Raw genomic sequence first — 17,611 nt, 5'->3', positions numbered from 1 at the left:
AGAGCCCTGAACTTTCACCAAGTGGAAGAGAAGAGAAGACATGGCAGGCTGGGAATCCGGCCCCGGGAAGGCGGCCGCCGCGCTGGAGAACCACCGCCTGAATTTCCAGAAAAGAAACTTCTCTGCCCCAGGCTCGCCGACGGCCGCGAGTCCAGGAGCGCTCGAGGCGGCCGCCCGAGCTTCCGCGCCCCCCACGAGGGAAACTGAGGCAGGGCAGGCGCGGCGCGCGCAGCTCGGGCCTCGGCCCCCGCCCCGGGGAGGGAACCCAGGCTTCCAGAGCTCTCCGCGCGGGCGCACGCACCTCCGAGCCGCCCTCCTCCCGCCCGCCCCGCCCGCCCGCCCGCCCAGCTCGGGACAAAGCCCGGCACCCGCGCCGGGAGGGGGCAGGGCGGCTCCCGCGCGCGCCCCGCTCCCCCGTGGGCGCGAAACTCCGCCCCGCCGCCCCTCCGGGGTCAGCCCGCGCCCCAACGGCCCGGCGGCCGCGCCGGGCCCGCCCCGATCCCCATGACGTCACCGGCGGCGGCAGGCCCCGCCCCCGGTCCCGGGCGGCAGGCCGCATGACGTCACCGAGGCCCCACCCCTCCGGAGCGAGTTCGGTCCTGGCGTTCATTTCATTCCTGTCCTCATTCCGAACATTCTTAGCATCGCTCGCGCCGCGCCGCGCCGCCCGAGCCGAGCCGAGCCTCTGCAGCCGCCGCCGCGGCCCCGCCGCCCGCCGCGGGCGCCCACCAAGCACTTTGCAGACTCGCTTCCACCCTGCGGGCCAGTCCGCGCGGCGGGGCCCGGGCCCGGGGCGGCCGCGTCCGGGGACAGGCCATGCAGTGAAACCCCCCCACCCCGTCCACCTTCGCCCGGAGCCGCGGGCGGCAGCCCAGTGCGCCCAGCCGGCCCCGGGGCAGGAGCGGTGCTAGGCAGGGGTGGGGTGGCCGGCCCGGGGACCGGGAGCCGGGCACCGAGCTGAGGGCGGGGGACGCGGCGCCGAAGTTTGCCTCGGACGCGCCGGGCGCTGCGGCGGCTCCCTCGGCCGAGGTAAGTTGGCGCGCGGGGCGGATGCTGGGTGCGGGGGACGCGCGGGGCGCCGGGGGCGCCGGGGGCGGGGGGCCGGCGGCGCGTCCCGCTCGGGCCGCTCTTTCTCTCCCGGCTCCGCTTTGTGTGCGGCGGGCGGCGGAGGGCCGGGGCCGGGCCCCCGCGCTGCCTCCCCGCGCGCCCTCCAAGGTGAGCGGCTGGCCGCCGCGGCGCGAGTTGCCGGGACGCCAAGTTGGGCCGCGCGCTGTGGAGCCCGCGCGGCAACAGGCGGCCCCCGCCCGTGGCCCTGGAGGCGCCGGCCGGCCGCGCCGCGCCCCCCGCGCCCCCCGCCGGCACGCGCGCACACGCACACCCCCTCGGGTCGTCTCCACGTTTTTCTCCGAGAAGTCAGAAGTTCGGCGCGGGCGCGGGCGGGGAGAGCCGCCGGCGCCGCCTCGGAGCCCGCAGCCGGCCCGATCCCCCCTCCCGCGCCTCCACGGCCGCCCCCGGCGCCGGGTCCCCCGAGGCGGGCCCGGGGTCTGCGCCGACTTGTGCTGCTGGCGGGGGTGTCGCTCCTTCTTCTCAAAGATGAAAAAAAGGCACGGTCGCCTTTGCCGCTTCTCCAGGACTGCCGCCGCCGCCGCCGCCGCTTCATTGCACATTCAAGTGGAAAATTTTCAGGAGTCAGCAGAAACATTGTGTCCAAAAAAGACTGAGTCGCAGTTACCACCAAACCCTGGAGGAGACTCTCTCTGGAAAACTTCCCTTCGGTAGGAAATACTGGGGGATTTGTTTGTTTATTGGAGGAGAAATGATCCCCAGGAGGGGAGAAAATCAGGGTGCCCTTCCAGTCTTTGTTCGTAGGAGCAACACTTGTTTTCCAAAGTCCAGAGGCCCGCTTTAAAGAAAGTTCAACTTCTATGAGTTTCCTTTTTTTTTTTTCAAAATGTGTTTGTGATTTTTTTTTTTAAACTGAAGCAGCGTTTTAAATGAGTTGAAGACAATGGAGGGCTCACACCTCCCTTAATTCTCCTCCTGGAAAATAAATAAAATCCAGATCATAATTTTCTTTGCTTTTTAATTGTCTTTGTTTTTAAAGATTTATTTAAAGTTGAAGGGTGTCACTATATAAAAATATTTATGAAACAATGAAATACCAGCCACCAGCATTTCTCAGGAGGCTTGTTAACTTCTCAGAAGCAGTGCCTGTGATTTGCAGAAATGAAAATTGACCTCAGTAAGCGCTGGAAACTTAAGAGACAGATGATGTTCCAGGAGCGGGTAATGTAAAAAGATCTTGTTTTAAAAACAGTGCCTTGGAGGGAGCCCAGGTCTCGGGACAGAAAGGTCTGCAAAGCCTATCAGATTTCAAAATAGTTAAAAAAAAATTAAAAATGCTACTGAAAGTGCAAAGGAGCAGGACATTATCAGTTCAGGACAGTCATAGGTTTCTTCCTCCCCATGTTCATTTGATCGTTTCAGGAAGTTTAGGTGGTCTGAGGACTTTTGGTGAGCTGGGTGCCTGCAGGTGGTTACCTGAGTAGACAGATCTCTTCTGGAAGATGTGGTCTCGCGGCATTGTCAGAGCCGGGAGTGGACTCCCTTCTCTGCAGCCGGCAGTGGTCTCTGATGCTTGCTTCTCTGCTTGGGTCCTCTGAGGCAGGGCTGGGGAACAGACCTCAGGATGTGCCTGTGCTTCCTCCTCTCACTGCTGGGTTTGTGCCCTTCTGTAGAAAGCAGGATTTTGGGCCCAAGCACATCTGAATGCTTTTAAGGGCCAGACTTAGATCCAACTTTGGTAAGACTCTTTCCTCTTTGGAAGGAAATAGAACTAGTTACAAAGTGACTCAGGAAAGACAAATGGATTAGTTGAACCTTTGTCAACAGCGAGGTTTTAAATTGTTGATTATTTTTTTGGAGAAAGGCTTGTTTTTCTAATCTCAGTATTTCCATAAATGGTCACAGATATTTTTGTTTAGTATTTCTTTGTATGTGCAAGTCTGGGTCGAACTCTCAGGTTTCAGGTTTTAAACAGAGTTTACAATTCTTTTATTTGTTGTTGGTGTAAAAAAATGAACTGATAAGCTGTATCCGTTACTGGTTCTTGCTGATGGTATAAAAGTGCCAATGTGGACTATTTTATTTTTTTCTTTAATGATAAGCATTAGTCGATCCGCAGCTGTAGGGGAATATTAGAATACCTTTTTTTTTGTTTACAAGTTTGAAACAGAACCGATGTGACACTTTGCCTAGACAGTAAGAGTAAAAAAATATTATAGGAAAGAATGTTTGTGTAGATTGCTGCTCTCGGTGATCTTTCAGGGAGTAACAAACACAACTCCATCCAGTGAACATGCGTGAGAGATTATTGGAGTTTGTTTTTTTCTTTTCCAAAAGCATAAACTGGGACTCAGCACGACTTATACGTAATGAAATTTAATTTAAAGAGGGAGGGCAACCTAGCGTAGATGGAGCCAGGTTGAAATGAATTCCTCGCAGAGAGGCGCTTCCCAGCATTGTGGTAGACGTGTGCCTAGGCCCCAGCAGCAAACTAGTCACACGGAAGGGCCCGGTTTAAGGGGGGGAGGGAGCAGCCTGGGGAAGTCAGCTTCCTCCTCCCTTCCCCTCTGCCTCTCTCCCTCCTTTGCTTTATACAGCAAGAATTAGATATTCATATATTCGGGGACTGGCATCCCCTTTTATTTAGAAAAGGACAAACAAGTCATAAGGGAAAAAAGGTTCGGGTTTTTGCTTCTTGAGCTTCAGTCATTTATAAACAATTTTGAATTTTGCTGGCACTGACAATACAGAACAGCAAATAAGAGAGGGAATTTCTTAATGGGAAAATTTGGGAAGAATATACTTGTAGTCTGTCACCAGTGTCTGGATCATATTTGTTGTCACATTTTCAGTAGAAAAGTATGTAACAGGGACAGTTAGAGAATGTAGATCCCGCAGGTTAGATAGGCCTTGGAAGAAGTGAGCTGTGCCATTAACAGTATTTGAAGGTTTTTTGCTCCAGCAATGGATTGATCTCCTACATGGTGGTCATATGAGAGCCTGCGCATCCGTGGGATGGCGCTTCTGTCTAATCTCATGTGTTAATTGTGAGCATAATTATATTCCCTGCAAATGAAAATTGTGGTGTCTTATCACTCAAAAGCTTGGTGCAAATAACTGCGTGTGTGATCCAGTGCGGGTACAATGACCATGTTCACGTACAGACAGGGGGTGGGTAACACTTTGAAGCTTGTATTTTTAGGCACTTTGTCTTGTTCCTAATGAAGAGATTGTGAAAAGAGAAAAAAATATTGCTCAGTGAAAGCTATGCTTAGAGGTTGGGTCTTTTTAGTGGTAAAACTTTTTGGGTCTGTTTTCTCCAAAGACTGACAGATACTGGCCAGAGCAAGTGTCCAGCTTTCTCTGTAGAATTCCAGGCAGATCAGAGCCCACCTTTCTCTTGAGAAATACGGGCATCACAGCTTCCTTTTTAGAGGTCAGTTTCTGGACATGCAGAGCGCTAATGTCCTACTAATGAACTCGGCAAGAAAAGTGTGTTGTAGGCTTTCTGCCCTTTGACAAACTTAGGCTCTGCTGCTGGGCTCTTGGGGACTGACCTGTGGCTGGAATAATCTTTCATAAGTTGCGTGGGGGCTTTTTCTTATTTTGTATGTTGAAGCCACAGATTATCCTGTGGTATTTAAATTAGATCCCAAATCGTGTTGGAACAATATCACTGATGTATTTCATTCTTTCATATTCTCAAAAATGATAAAATCAAGGGATTCAGGTCCATCCTAAGCACTTCATGTTTCAGGGTTGGGCTTCTTTTTGACAAATATCTAATTTCAACCCCCTCGTGTTACAATTTCTGTATCTTCTGAAATCAGGGAAGTTCAGGGCCTTCCCTCTAATGGGATAGTTTGCGGAATGCTGGAATATTTGCATCTAAATATCCCGAGTGTTTTCGTGTGGGTTTTTGTATTTTATTTCAAAGCTGTGAACTCTTAAGAGTGAGTCCTCAGTCTGTAAGATTCTTCTCATAAGCTTCCTCGCCCCCACCCCAGATTTGAACTGAGGGTTGAAATGCACCCATTTCTTCAGATACCTTCAGGCTTCATAGTGGTACAGAATAAGGGAATTTTGAAATAATATATTTGTATTTTAATCAAAGCAAATGGGCTGCCCTGAAGGGTGGGTTTCAGGACAGAGTTTCTTACAGGGTGGGTCCCTCTCCGCTCTGAAGTCCTCCTTTTGTGCGCTGGCCTTTTGCATGGTTGGGAGCATTCTCAGAAAAGAGTTTCCATAGTCTGGGGAGTCCTGGCTAACTGTGAAACCACCAGTCTCTCTCCTGATTGCCTGAAGGTGGGGGTTCCTCAGGGGCTGTCTCTTCTCCCCCTGTGGCAGGCTGAGGGAAGGCGCCATCCTGGCTGTGTCGTGCGCCCCCTCCCCCCAGTTGTTTAAAATCAGTATTTACTGTCCTGACGCCATGCGTCAGTTTTTAAGGCTCTGTCCTAGGATTTCGTTAGCAGTTTGAGCGACTGAGCCCAAATGGGTTTAAAAGAAGCAGCCGGCTTATCGATGAACAAGTTCTCTAGGGGGAAATTGTGGTTGTTATGAGGCATGTGACAGGTTTGGGGGTGTGTGTAGTGACTGAAACCCTTTTGCCTGGGAATATACAACAGTGCCGGGGTCTGTTGTTTTTACTGATACATAAACTGAAAAACTGCTGCTAATGGTGGGAAATGTTAATTATGTGAGAACATATTGAACTTATATTCTCTGGCATGAACTTTTAAAAAAAATGCATGAACTGTGCTGCTTTTTTATAGGCACAGCTTTCTAATTATCATAATTCAGTTCAGCTCCGCTCTTGGATGCAGTTCAAGTGCAATCTCAATTTAACTTGAAAGGAGTTTTTTTTTTTTAACTGAGAATGTTTAAGAAAATTTGAAAAGTTCATCCAAGAATGTTGCCTGCCTAGGTGTGGGTAATTGGGGGGGATGAAATGAGTGCCTTTCTGTAATAGTTAACTAGATTTGAATATTAGGAAAGAGACTTTTTTTTGTTCCCTTTCCTTTGCGCTGTATCCAAACCTGCGTCCTGTGCATTTTTGCATAACCAGATGCTGTGTTGCTGAATTCTCTTTGAAAACCAGGGTCTTTTTCCTACTAGATAGTAAAGTAAATAAGTGAATATTAGCATCAATGATATAATCTCTGAAAAAATAGGACTTCTTTAGAGAAAGAAACAAAGAAATGCAGAAATCTTGTGAATTCATTTGACAAAAACCAGCATTAGTTTTTTATACCAACCAAGCCTTTCGAAGGTGATATCCTTCCCTGGTCATCTTTACACCTTGACTTGATGGTATTTTGTGAAGGGAGTCATCTTTGACAGCATTCGCTCCAGTGTCCAACAAACATCCTTTAACTTTTCGGTGGCCTTAATGTCTTTTCAAAGAAAAAAAGTTAATGAAGCCCAGGCCCCAAAATCGATTTTAATTGGAAGAAAGAACTTCAGCCGGACCTTCTGACTTTCGTCCAGTCTGACTTCTGCTAAAATGCAGAGGGAGCCCTCGGAAACCCAATGACTTCATTTGCTCCGGCACTTCAGAGCCGACTCACTTCCATGGTGGTGAAATAAAAGGAGCCAAGTGTTTTAAATAGCCACTCCCCGAGGCCCGCCCGCCCGAGTGCTTTGAGAAGAGCGCATTGTCTGCTCCGGCGCTCGCTGGGAGCCTGCCTGGCTCGCCCTCCCCCTCCAGGCAGCTCCATTTCTGAAGTTGACATCTGGTTTTCTCTCTGTTCACCTGATGTCTCCTCACACACGCGCACACATGCAGTGTACACACGTGTATCCTGCAGGTAACTGCGTATTTTTGACGTTGAATGTGCGTGTGTTTCAAGTCCCTGCTGGGATAGAGGGAGGCACAAAGCTAATGGCACAAAATAAAAGGTAAACACAGTCGCCGCCCCACATGCCACCGCTGCTGGGTTTCTGTCCGATGCTGCTTTCTGGGTAGGCGTGCCTATTGTTGTGGCAGCAACAGGCGGCAGAAGTTGGGGCACCATATGGCGGATGTGGCCTCAGATAAGCTGTCTGGTAATTTAGCTTATCAATAGCATTTTGATATGCTTCGATTTCAGATCCCCCATCCCTGGGGCTGGGGGTGTCTCAGGGACTAGCTGATTCCGAAATCATTGTGAGCCTCTGCTGCCTTTGCTGGAATCTCTTTCAGCCCTTTCTTTGCTGCCTTTTTATCTCAAAGCTTTTGGGAGACAATGGTGCTTGGAGTTAGAAAGAGACCCAAGAGCTGAGGGAACCGTCAGCTGGGTCTTGAAATCTGGGATACTTAGAAGACCTCATCTGGAATTTTCATTGAGGGAAGTACAGAAGACAAGCTACTTAATTGAGTTCCATACAGGCAGAGCCCAGAAGTTCCCATAATTCAAAATTTGCTTTTGTTTTAAATGCTGGGGAGATAAGACTGATACTGTTCTTATTTTCATAAATTTTTTTAGTTTTGTTGTGCATTCAAAATACCTCCCTAATTTTCTTTCACCTTTGAGTTTTACCTTCTTCAAATGTAAAAAGGATTAAGATCTGTATAACAGGTTGGGGACTGGCCCGTGGCCAACTGGTTAAGTTCACGCCCTCCGAGTCTGCAGGCCCGGGTTTCGCTGGTTCGGGTCTTGGGCGGGGACATGGCACCGCTCATCGGGCCACGCTGAGGCAGCATCCCACATAGTACAACCAGGAGGACCTACAACCAGGATGTACAACTAGGTACTGGGGGGCTTTGGGGAGAAGAAGAAGAGAAAAAAAAAGATTGGCAATGGATGTTAGCTCAGGTGCCAATCTATAAAAAAAATTAAAACAATCTATATAACTGGAAATCAGGGGAAGTGTTATCTGTGATTTGGAGGCAAGAAGCGGCGTCCTTTACGACTAGGAATGGTTGAAGAGGGCAATGCTTCGAGAACACCTACTCCGGTGTCCAGGGAAGCTGAAGCAAAACTAGGATCCCTTGCACTGGTGAATTGACAGGGCGCCTCTTGCCTGAGTTACTTGTCAGAGCCCCCTCAGGGGTTCTGCATACAGTAGGTGGCTCAGTGTGAACAGAGGCTGTACATCACCATGTGCTTATCAGGCATGTGAGTCTCGTTCAGCGAGTATCTGTGTGCCTGATATGTGTCAGGTACTGGGGAAGCCAGGGGAAGACTGATGGCCCCTTTCCCAGCCAGCCTGCCCTGCGTGCTCTCCCTCACCTTCCGGCCCCTCATCTTTTCCCACGTGTTGACGTTTGGGTTTACAATTCACCGTGCGTGGATCCTTTTACGTGGCTAATTCAGGGTGCTTCTGACTCAAACCCAGATCAGCCTCTTTCCACTCCTGCCCCAGGGAGCCTCTGGCACAGCAGTGATTCCCACCTGAGCGTGTGCATCACAGCCTCCAGGGAGCTTTCAACAGCCGGGGCCTCACCCCTGGAGACTGAGGAGGGCTGAGGTAGGTGCAAAGTTTCTGTATTTCTAGGAGGTTTTGTAGTGGTGTCCACCTCTGCTTGGGAACTGTTGCTCCAGACGTCCTAATTCTTATCCTCAGATGGAATCAGGCTAAATTTCGCCATCCTTCCTCATTCTGAATGGGACTTTTCTCCCCTGTGTTTGTGAGGCGATGTACCTAGGAACATATGCCTGAATCTTAATGGAATTGGCTAAGATGTTCTTGGTCAGTTTTAAAAATAGAGCTGCACAAAACTAAGGTCTCATCCTTGATGCAGGAGAAGCAATACAGTGAACAGAACCCCCTTCTCTGTGCTCGGCAGTCATCTGTTGCCCTTTGGGAGTGTGGCCGTTGTTTCCAGATGTGATTAGAGAGGTGTGTGTCGGGCTTGCTGGTGAGGGGTTTAAGGACTAATTCTTGTCTGGCTGCTTGCAGAGGTGGTTTTACTTCCTGAGTAGTGGGGATGCTCACAGAGCTGGCATTGCGGAGTGAGGGGCTAGGAAGGAGGATCCTGACAGCATCCTGGGCACGAACCTGCTGCCCAGAAACCATACCCAGCTTTTCATTCTTTCCTTTCTTCTCTCTTCCCTCCTCGTTGGGCACTTTGAAGTCCAGATGCCCCCAGTTTTGCATAGAACTGCTGCTTGCCTCTAGATATTTAAACACTGACAGGTGCTACTGTTTGCAGGATCTGGTGATCAGCGAAAGGTGGTCAGTGCATGGCGATCAATAAAATGCCCCAATTGAGCGAAGGAATCAGGCACGTGAAGAGATCGTCACAATCCAGTGGGGAAGTTGTGTATTTTGTATTTCATGAGTTCCAAGATGGAATTTTTTTTCCTGTTTGAACGTTTTCAAAATTGGCATGTGTCCTGCCATCATGGCTGGCCAGGCAATGGTCATGACCCCTGATGTGGTTGCACATACTCATCGAAGCCTGTAGAACAGATGCAGGGGAGAGGAAAAAAATCCCAGAGTCAGTCGTGGAGCATTGTTAAAAAAATGCTCTGAATGTCACAGAGGGTGATAGTGTGAAAAGCATGGATATTGATCTCGCTGAGAAGTTGTTTTAGGTATATCTTACCCAACTCCTTTTGTTTGCATTTTTCCCTTTATGTATACTCAAGGTTGACATATGGTAAGAAAGTTTCAATATGTGTAAAATACAATTTCTAGGTGATATGGCACCATTCTGGCATGGTTGGTTTTGCAGTAGCGTTTCTTAGAAATAAAATGATGCTGCATTTTACAATCAGTGGTGTCTTAGAGTTCATGAAGTATTGATGAAACCTGTTTGCATTTCTATCCAAAAGGATCTGTGTTTTTTTATTTTTGGTGAGGAAGATTCACCCTGAGCTAACATCTGTTGCCAGTCTTCCTCTTTTTTCGCTTGAGGAAGATTCGCCCTAAGCCAACATCTGTGCCAATCATCTTCCATTTTTTGTATGTGGGATGCCTCCATAGCATGGCTGACGAGTGGGATAGGTCCATGCCTGGGATCCGAACCTGTGAACCTGGGCCCCGGAAGCAGAGCACCCAGAACTTTAACCACTCGGCCACGGGGCCAACTCCACGAAGGATCTGGAAGATTGTATATTATTGATGGGTTGCTTTGGGGGAGTGGATTGGGAAAGGGGAGGGGTTTCATTTTATACACATTTGTAGTTGTTAGGAGCATGAATTTCCTTCTGTAATATCAGAATAAAGGGAAAAAAGCTCCATGGGGTAAGAGCCTGTGATATTTCCAAAGAGCTGTGTTACCCAGTGTGGGGCCTGAGGAAACCTTTGCAGAGGAAGTGATGTTGGAGGTGGGCCTTGAAGGGAAAGGTTTTTTTTTTTTGCCAGATGCCATTTTGGGTAAGTAGATTGGGGCTAAGTTGTTACAAAACAAACCAACCCACTGAAATACTCTCCAGGGTAATGAACTTAACCCTCAAATAGTGATAAAGGTTTATTGCCAATCAATCACGAGCCAGCAGAGATCTGAAACTTTAGCAATTAATTGAAAGAAGCGGGAGGGAGTGAAGTGGTTGACACGGGGCGTGGGAAGTTTCGTGATTCTGGTTTGGAAAAAGGCAGGATAATAATGTAGGTTTAAAAACAGGTTTGGAATTGGAGGCACCTTAGTTAGACTCTGGGCTCGGTCGCTTGCTAGTCCTGTGGCCTTGGACAAGTTACGTCCTCTCTGAGCCTCTGTGTGCCAATCTGTAAATTTCAATAGAATGCCTGCGTATGCCTGACACTTAGTAAGTGCTCAGTAAATAGCAACTTCAGTTGTTATCTTGCGTACCAGGTCGTCACGGATTTCCTGCCAGGTCAGGCTGGGGCAGAGTTACTTAGAAGAGCCGGACTTCTGGTCTCAGGCGAGTGGATTGAAATCCAGGAGAAGCTGAGGCATCCTATGAAGTCCTAGGCCATTAATTGCCTTGAACCACACTTCCCCTGTGCATGAAGTGGAGGAAATCCATCAGGAAATACATAATATTTGAGGTCATTCCTTGCCAAATGGCAGTACGAATTGTCTGGAAATGCTTCAGAAAGTGGTAAGTGGGGTGTCCTTTCATTCGTCCAGAGGGAGATCTCATCTTTAGGTTCTCGTGCGGAAGCCACAGTCCTGACTTTGGGATTGGATTCTAATGGTTCCTCTGTAAGGTGGTCATAGAGAAGCTGTGCTCAGGGCCCTGTGGCTGCCAGTAAAACCATTGAGGAAGCCCCACCCGTGTTCTGAGGGCGTCAGGCTCCAGGTGTGACAACAGGGGGCGGAGGGCATGCTGTCCCTGTTGCATCCCTTAGTATCTGCTTAGGACAGGCTGCTTAACTTCTGTGCCCCCAGCGTCTCTATCTGGAAAACGGGGACGACGGTGTCCACTCTGAAGGGTTGTGGTAAAGTTTAGATAAGAGCCAGCTCAGTCGGCCAGAGCTGCAGCTGTGACAGCTGTGACACCCAGACCATCCTCTTCTTCCAAGCACCCCCAGCTCCAGAGTTGAATCTTTGCCCTGCTCAGAAGACTCCTTTCTCTAGGCATTAAATCTGAGTCAAATAATAATTCACACTCCTGGGCCAATGGTAGCCCCTCCCTTTCGCCAGTGTATTTGCATACTTAAGAGGATGTTTGTTCATCCAAGATGAGTGTCTCCTTGGGTTAGTACCCAGGTACTTCCTGAATCCTTTCTGGAAACTGGTGGGTGGAAACCTGTGTTTTCAAAGTCAGCTGCCCTGAGCTGGCCCTGCTGTGCTCAGATCCTCGTTTATACTTCAGGGTGTGCCAGTGTCCCCCGTGTCCTTAGACCCGGGCCACTCCTGGTGACTGGTTTGAGCTGTTAAGATTGCTTTGTGGGAGCCTGCGCTGGGGACCACCTGCATTTTATTGGCATCTTCCCCTCTTGTCTCTTAATCAGGGCATAGAGAACTGTGGGTGGGTTAATTTGGTCTCCCAGTCTTTAAATTAAAAATTAAGATTAAGAATAGTTAAGAGAGACAAGTCGACTGGTTGGGGATAAAGGCTTTTAGAGGCGGGCCAACTGACAGTTGAAGAGGGGAGAAAGGTGGATTTAAACACTGTGACTCCCAACCTGTGAAACGACGAAAAGCCACTGAATTATATACTTTAAAAGGGTGAGTTTTATGGTATGTGAATTACGTCTCACAGAAAAAATAAAACACCGAGTCTAGTTTCACCCAACGACGTCAGCTGTGCTCACCGCGGTCTCCCCAGCGCTCCTCACGCTCCATGTGCATCTGTTTTGCCGGTTTAGTGATTAAGATTGCTATTCAGAGCGAGGACCTAGTAAGAGTTTATGTTTATCCTAGTGGACTGGTTTTAGTGAGGGCCTACAGGTGTCTGTCGGAAGTATCTAGAGTGGAAGACTTTTTTGCTTTAGAAAGAGTAAGTTCAGTAATGTGGAATGACTTGCTCCTTAATAATCGGTCTCGACCGTGTCAGCTACCTGGATGGCTTATTGTTTAAACAGTGCAAGAGCTGAATCATACAGGATAAACTAGCAGATCACAAGGAAGAGGAACCTGGAAGGCACATGAGGCCACAGGTCCAGTATAGAGTCGGATTTGTAAATTGATTGAAGATAGGGAAAAAAATGAACCCAGAGTCAGCTTAATTTATACCCTGCGTTTCAGGCTGTGCTCTGCCCAGTTTTTTCTGAATTTTAGCTTGATCTTTCTTGTTCCTGTGGCCTCCCCCCAGATGCTGTCTTCCTCAGAATAGCTGTGGTGGCAGTTTTTATCCATTCGTATTTCCTAAAGGGTTGTCCTTTCCTGTTTCTTGGGCCATGCCTGTGCGTGCTTGCCTGCTGCCGTCCTGCTCTCTGCTTCTCGTCTCGGTGCGGTCCTTAGCACCTCTTCACCCTCAAAACGTCCTGGTTGGAATGATAAACGAGATGGTCATTCGACTACGAGGAAGCTGTTGAGGAAACTGGCTGGCTCCCTTTAATTAAGCAGAATGGAGAGAAAATCCCAGGCAGGAGGCCCTGGTGGTGCCCTGGGGTTCAGCTCAGGACAGCATTATTCTTGAAGGCTTGTCTCGGGCTGTGTCTGAGACCAGAGCTACAAGAGAGGGGAATTTCGGAGAACAGCTTTTCCGACAAACCTGTGCCGGTTTCCGCCAAACTGTTTCAGTTTGAATCCTCTGCTGTTCTGTGGATCAATTCATAACGTATTAGAGAAAAAAAGTGTCTCATCCTTCGTAGGAATGATTCAGCATTGGTTCATTTCCTTTTACATGAGCAAAGTTTAGTTTAGACAGAAGTTTTTCCCAGTGGAGTTCTGAAAGGTTCGTACTGTGTGAATTTTGGGGATTTCAGATTATATTTTAGAACTCGTGTTCTTGGTGCTCTTGAATTCTTAGGTTTCAAACTTGCTTATCTTGGTCCTTTGGGAGACTGTAAGGATGTCTTATGATGTACCTAAATAGATGTGGCAGGGAAAATGAGTGGAATTTCAGAAATTTAAGAAATTTTAGTACTTTGCCTAAAACCAAAAGGATTGTAATGACTCCTCTTAATTCCAGGTGGTTCTTTTGCCACTGCTGCTTGTTTAGTTCCTATCACGTGCCCTAGGCAGGCCCTTGGGCAGACGGTCAGGCCCCTGTAGTGTCCTTCAGGTCTGGCTGACACAGTGGCGGCTGGGCTCTTCTTGAGAGCTCGGAGAACTGTTTGCTTGTTGGGGTGGTTCCCTGGGAGAAGGCATTGGAGGGTCCTCCAGGGGCTGGGGTCTTTGTCCCTCCTCCTCCAGCGGGGGGGAGAAGGGTTGATCCAACAGCCCCTGCTGTTGGCTCTCCCTGTGACCTTGGGCGAGTCACTTGAAGATCTTGTGTTTCCTTCTGGAAGATGATGCTGCGTCACCTGCCCCTTTAGCCTGCTTTTGAAATGAACTTTAGATTGAAGAGATGGAATGGGCGAGCCTGAGGGGGAAAGGTGCTGGAGACCTGTGCTGTTATCAGAGGCATCTCATCCACAGCCCCATACTCCCCTCCCGGAGCCAAGTTTTGTGGAGGAGCAGCAGTACACGTGAATTCCCTCCAGAAATCTTTCAGTTGCACTGATGGGCCGGCCGCTTTGGGAGAATTTGGTTAAGAAAGGAAGGCTGATAGACCAGATTCTGTCTTAAGCCCATCCTTCAGCATTACCTCATTTAAATCTAAGAGCTCCATTTGTAGTTGAAGAAAATGAAGCTCAGAGAGGTTTAGTAACCTGCCCAAGGTCACACAGCCAGTGTGACAGGGCCAAAATTTGAAGCCAGTTCCTAGGTCTGTGTGACTCCACAGCTGCCAGGCTAACAAAAGACGGGTGGCATATTAAGTCACCTGTCAGGTTTATTTGTGGCATTTGAATGGAGTTAAGATGGATTGTGACATTGAAGTAAAAGTAGATGTCCCCTCACTTGGTGTGTTTGCCCAGAAAAGGCGAAGTATTTGTTTTGTGTTCATGGAGGCCGTTTTACTCTATTCTCAAAACAAACATGTGGCTAAGGTCTTAAAACGTTGGGTGTGACCCGTACAAGCCTTTCACAAGGGAATTGTCCCACCCTAGTCATTTGTCTCATGGAGAAGGGGCCAGACTCACCCCTCTCCTTTGGTTTCGGTCCTCAAAGGCTGTGGGGACCCAGTACCCCTCCCTCTAAGACTGGGTATACTAGTGATGGAGGTGGAGAGTGAGAGGGCGAGGGTACTAGGGGCTGCATTGACCCAAACCGCTCTATAGGGGTGTGTGTTGGGGGCAGGTGCTGACGTGGTTGGAAGCTTTTGGAACTGGACCTGCCAGTTTGTCTGGTCTTTCTTTGGAATGTGCTGGCAGGCAGGCAGGATAAGTTAGCCCCCTGCACCAGCCTGTGGGCTTGGAGATGGAAACGACATCCTGCTGGGGGTAGGGTTTAGGCAGATGACCTTGACTTCACTCCTTGATAGTGGGAGTGTTTGGCAACTTGAGAGATAGGAGTGTCTCCCCTCCCACCCAGGGGACCGGCTGGAAAATAGGTGTGAGGCTGTGATAGGCGATGGGCCCTGGTGAGGGCTGAGTGGAGGAGTTAACTGCATTTGCTCAGAGCCCTTGATAATTAGGACTCCGAAAAAGTCATTAGGGGCTTTGAAATGGGCTTGCTAATGGGGTTGCTCTCCGTGTTTGACATCTTGGTTGGTTTTTGGGCGAGCGTGTGGCCTGGTTGATGCTGTCTTTTCCTCCTTGTCCCCTAGTTCTGGTGACTCTGGCCTAAAAGATGTGGGACCACTGATGGCCAATTCCTGGGACTTGCCCTCTGGTCTTGCCCTCCCTCCCAGGACTAGCTTGCCCCTTCTTAGAGTCTTCAGACGTTTCCCAAGGCCTTTCTGGTACTTGTGCTGTTTGTCGTTTTGGTATTGCCCTAACTCTATATAGTTCTCTCTAGTGTTTGATATATTTAGCAGAGTAGCCTAAAATTGTGCCTTGGATTCCAGTCCCAGTTCTGCTTATTGGCTGTGTGATCTCGGGTAAATTATTTATTCTTTCTGGGCCTCTCTTTCCTAATGTGCAAAGTGAAGAAAATAGTGTTTCCCTGAGTGTGAAATGTGATGAAATATGGTGAATGGCCCACAGCGAGCTTCTCCGTTGGGTTGACCCATTCTGAAGTCCTGCTCCCTCTGCCCTCTGAAATCCTGAGGGTTTTGTCCTAGCTAGAATGGACCAGCCTGACAGGAGTTGGTTGATTTGCTTTTCCATCTTCCTCCTTTGGGTTTAGTTTTAAGCTTTTTCCCAGCTTCCCCTCTTGCTGGATTTCCTGCTCTGTTGTTTTTCTCTCTCTTTCTTCAGACACTTTCCCTTTTGCATTCACATTTTCTGTTCTCCCCCCTGGGAAAATGCGTGTGCACGCACACTCGCACACGCACGCCCTTTCCACTCTTTCTCTGCTCTTCTCACTTTGAGATCTTAGAGACTCAGCCCCTGCAGTTCCCCAGGTTTCACCAAAAATGGTCATCAGAAAAACACCACTTCTCCATTCTGCCGTGCTTTAACCGTTGGGAACACTGGATCTTTTGGCTCATGGAGTTACTGGCACTCAAGGGTTGTTAATGTTTTGAAAAGAAGTAACTCATTCTCATTCTGCTTGTGATCTTGTGGAGTTACATTTTTTCCACTTATCTGTTTGATGTTGGGTGACCTCTTAATCTTTCTGATCCCCACTTTCCTTACTGTAAAATGGACATAGTAGTGCCTTCCTCATGGGTTATGGTGAGGGTTAGCACAATGCCTGGCGGAGAAGCGTCCGTCCCATAAATGTGAGCTGCTGATTATAGTTGTGATTGTGATTACCATCACCCAGTAGCCATGAATCAGAGTGGTGGGTACCTCTTCCTGTAGCACCTCTCTCTCTCTCTTTGAAGGAGAGGCACAAGACCAGTGTCTTCTTTTTATTTTATTTGAGATTTTCAGAATTTTGTTATGGAAAAATTCAGTAGAGTAAAAGGCAGTGAACTCCCGTCTACCATCATCACTTAGCAACAATCACCAACTCATGGCCATTCTTGTTTCTTCTAAAGCCCTCGCTCCTTTCCCACTAGATTATTTGAACAATCCCAATGTCCTACTATTTCTTCTGTAAAGTTTTCAGTATGTATTTTAGAAATACGACTCTTTTTCAAAAACACCACTGTAATCACTATCACACCAACATTTTAGTAATAATTCCTTAGTATAAAAAAATTCTAATCACTGTTCAGATTTCCTTGATTGTGTCATCAGTGTTTTCCCACAGTTGGTTTGTTTAAATCAGAGTCTAAACAAGATAACAGGTTATATTTGGTGGTTGTGTTTCTTAAAACTCTTTAAAGATCTCTCCTGCCTCCTTTTTTTTCCCCCTTGCGATTGATTTGTTATCAGAGCCTCATTGTTTCTCTTGTTGAGTTTCCCTCCTTCTGGGTTTGGCAGTTGGATTCTCATAGTGCCCTTTATCTTGTTTCACTATCTTCTGTATTTCCTACAAGTGGGAATTTAGACCCAGAAGCTAGATCTGATTCAGGTTTAATGTGTTTTTGACAGGAATGTTTCGTTACTAGTATTCCACCAGGAGGCACCTAATGTCCAGTGGTCTCTCTCTTTGTGATGTTAGCAGCCATTGATTTATGATCTCTCCCTAAATCTATTATTTCATGTGGGCTTTGTGAGCGAGTAATATACCAGTCCTCTCATTGCTTCTTTATTTACTAGTAGAATACTCTGAAAGAGAGACTTTCTCTCATCAATTATTTGGTTAACCTGGTGTATAGTTTGTACAGGAAGGGCAGGTTTCTGGTTTTGTTTTGTTTTTTGTTTAAGTATCATTATGCAATCATAGATTTTAAATTATTGGATACTTTTGAATTCATTGTACTTCCTCATTGATAGGCAAATTGTACCATCTCTGGCCAGTGGGAGTTTCTTTAGTTGACTGCTGTGTCCCTTTGATCTGCTTCTCGTAGTTTTTGATAGCTTCCTTGCTATTCAGTCTTTTCTCTTGTATTCTTGGTCTTAGAATGAACCATTTCTGCAGAGTTTTGGTTCCTTTTAGTGGGAAATGGTATTTCAACGCTACAGTGTGGGTGCGGGGTCTCTGCTTTTTTTTTTTTTTGAAGATTTT

At 48.1% G+C, this 17,611-nt stretch overlaps 1 protein-coding gene across 2 annotated transcripts in view; it reads left to right on the top strand.

The window, feature by feature from the left end:
* Positions 1–613: 613 nt before the first annotated feature.
* The window catches only part of TEAD1 (TEA domain transcription factor 1), a 254,197-nt gene continuing 237,199 nt past the window's right edge, over positions 614–17,611 (top strand). Inside the window, exons 1-2 of one of the 2 annotated variants that reach the window (XM_046685827.1) lie at positions 614–1,029; positions 1,632–1,775. The gene's annotated coding sequence lies outside the window, so the exon portion shown is untranslated. The remainder of the gene's footprint in view (positions 1,030–1,631; positions 1,776–17,611) is intronic. The other variant, XM_046685825.1, reaches the window with a different exon arrangement.

Source organism: Equus quagga, chromosome 14 (genome assembly GCF_021613505.1).
Source record: "Equus quagga isolate Etosha38 chromosome 14, UCLA_HA_Equagga_1.0, whole genome shotgun sequence".
NCBI lineage: Eukaryota > Metazoa > Chordata > Mammalia > Perissodactyla > Equidae > Equus > Equus quagga.
This window is presented reverse-complemented; position numbering and strand designations above follow the sequence as displayed.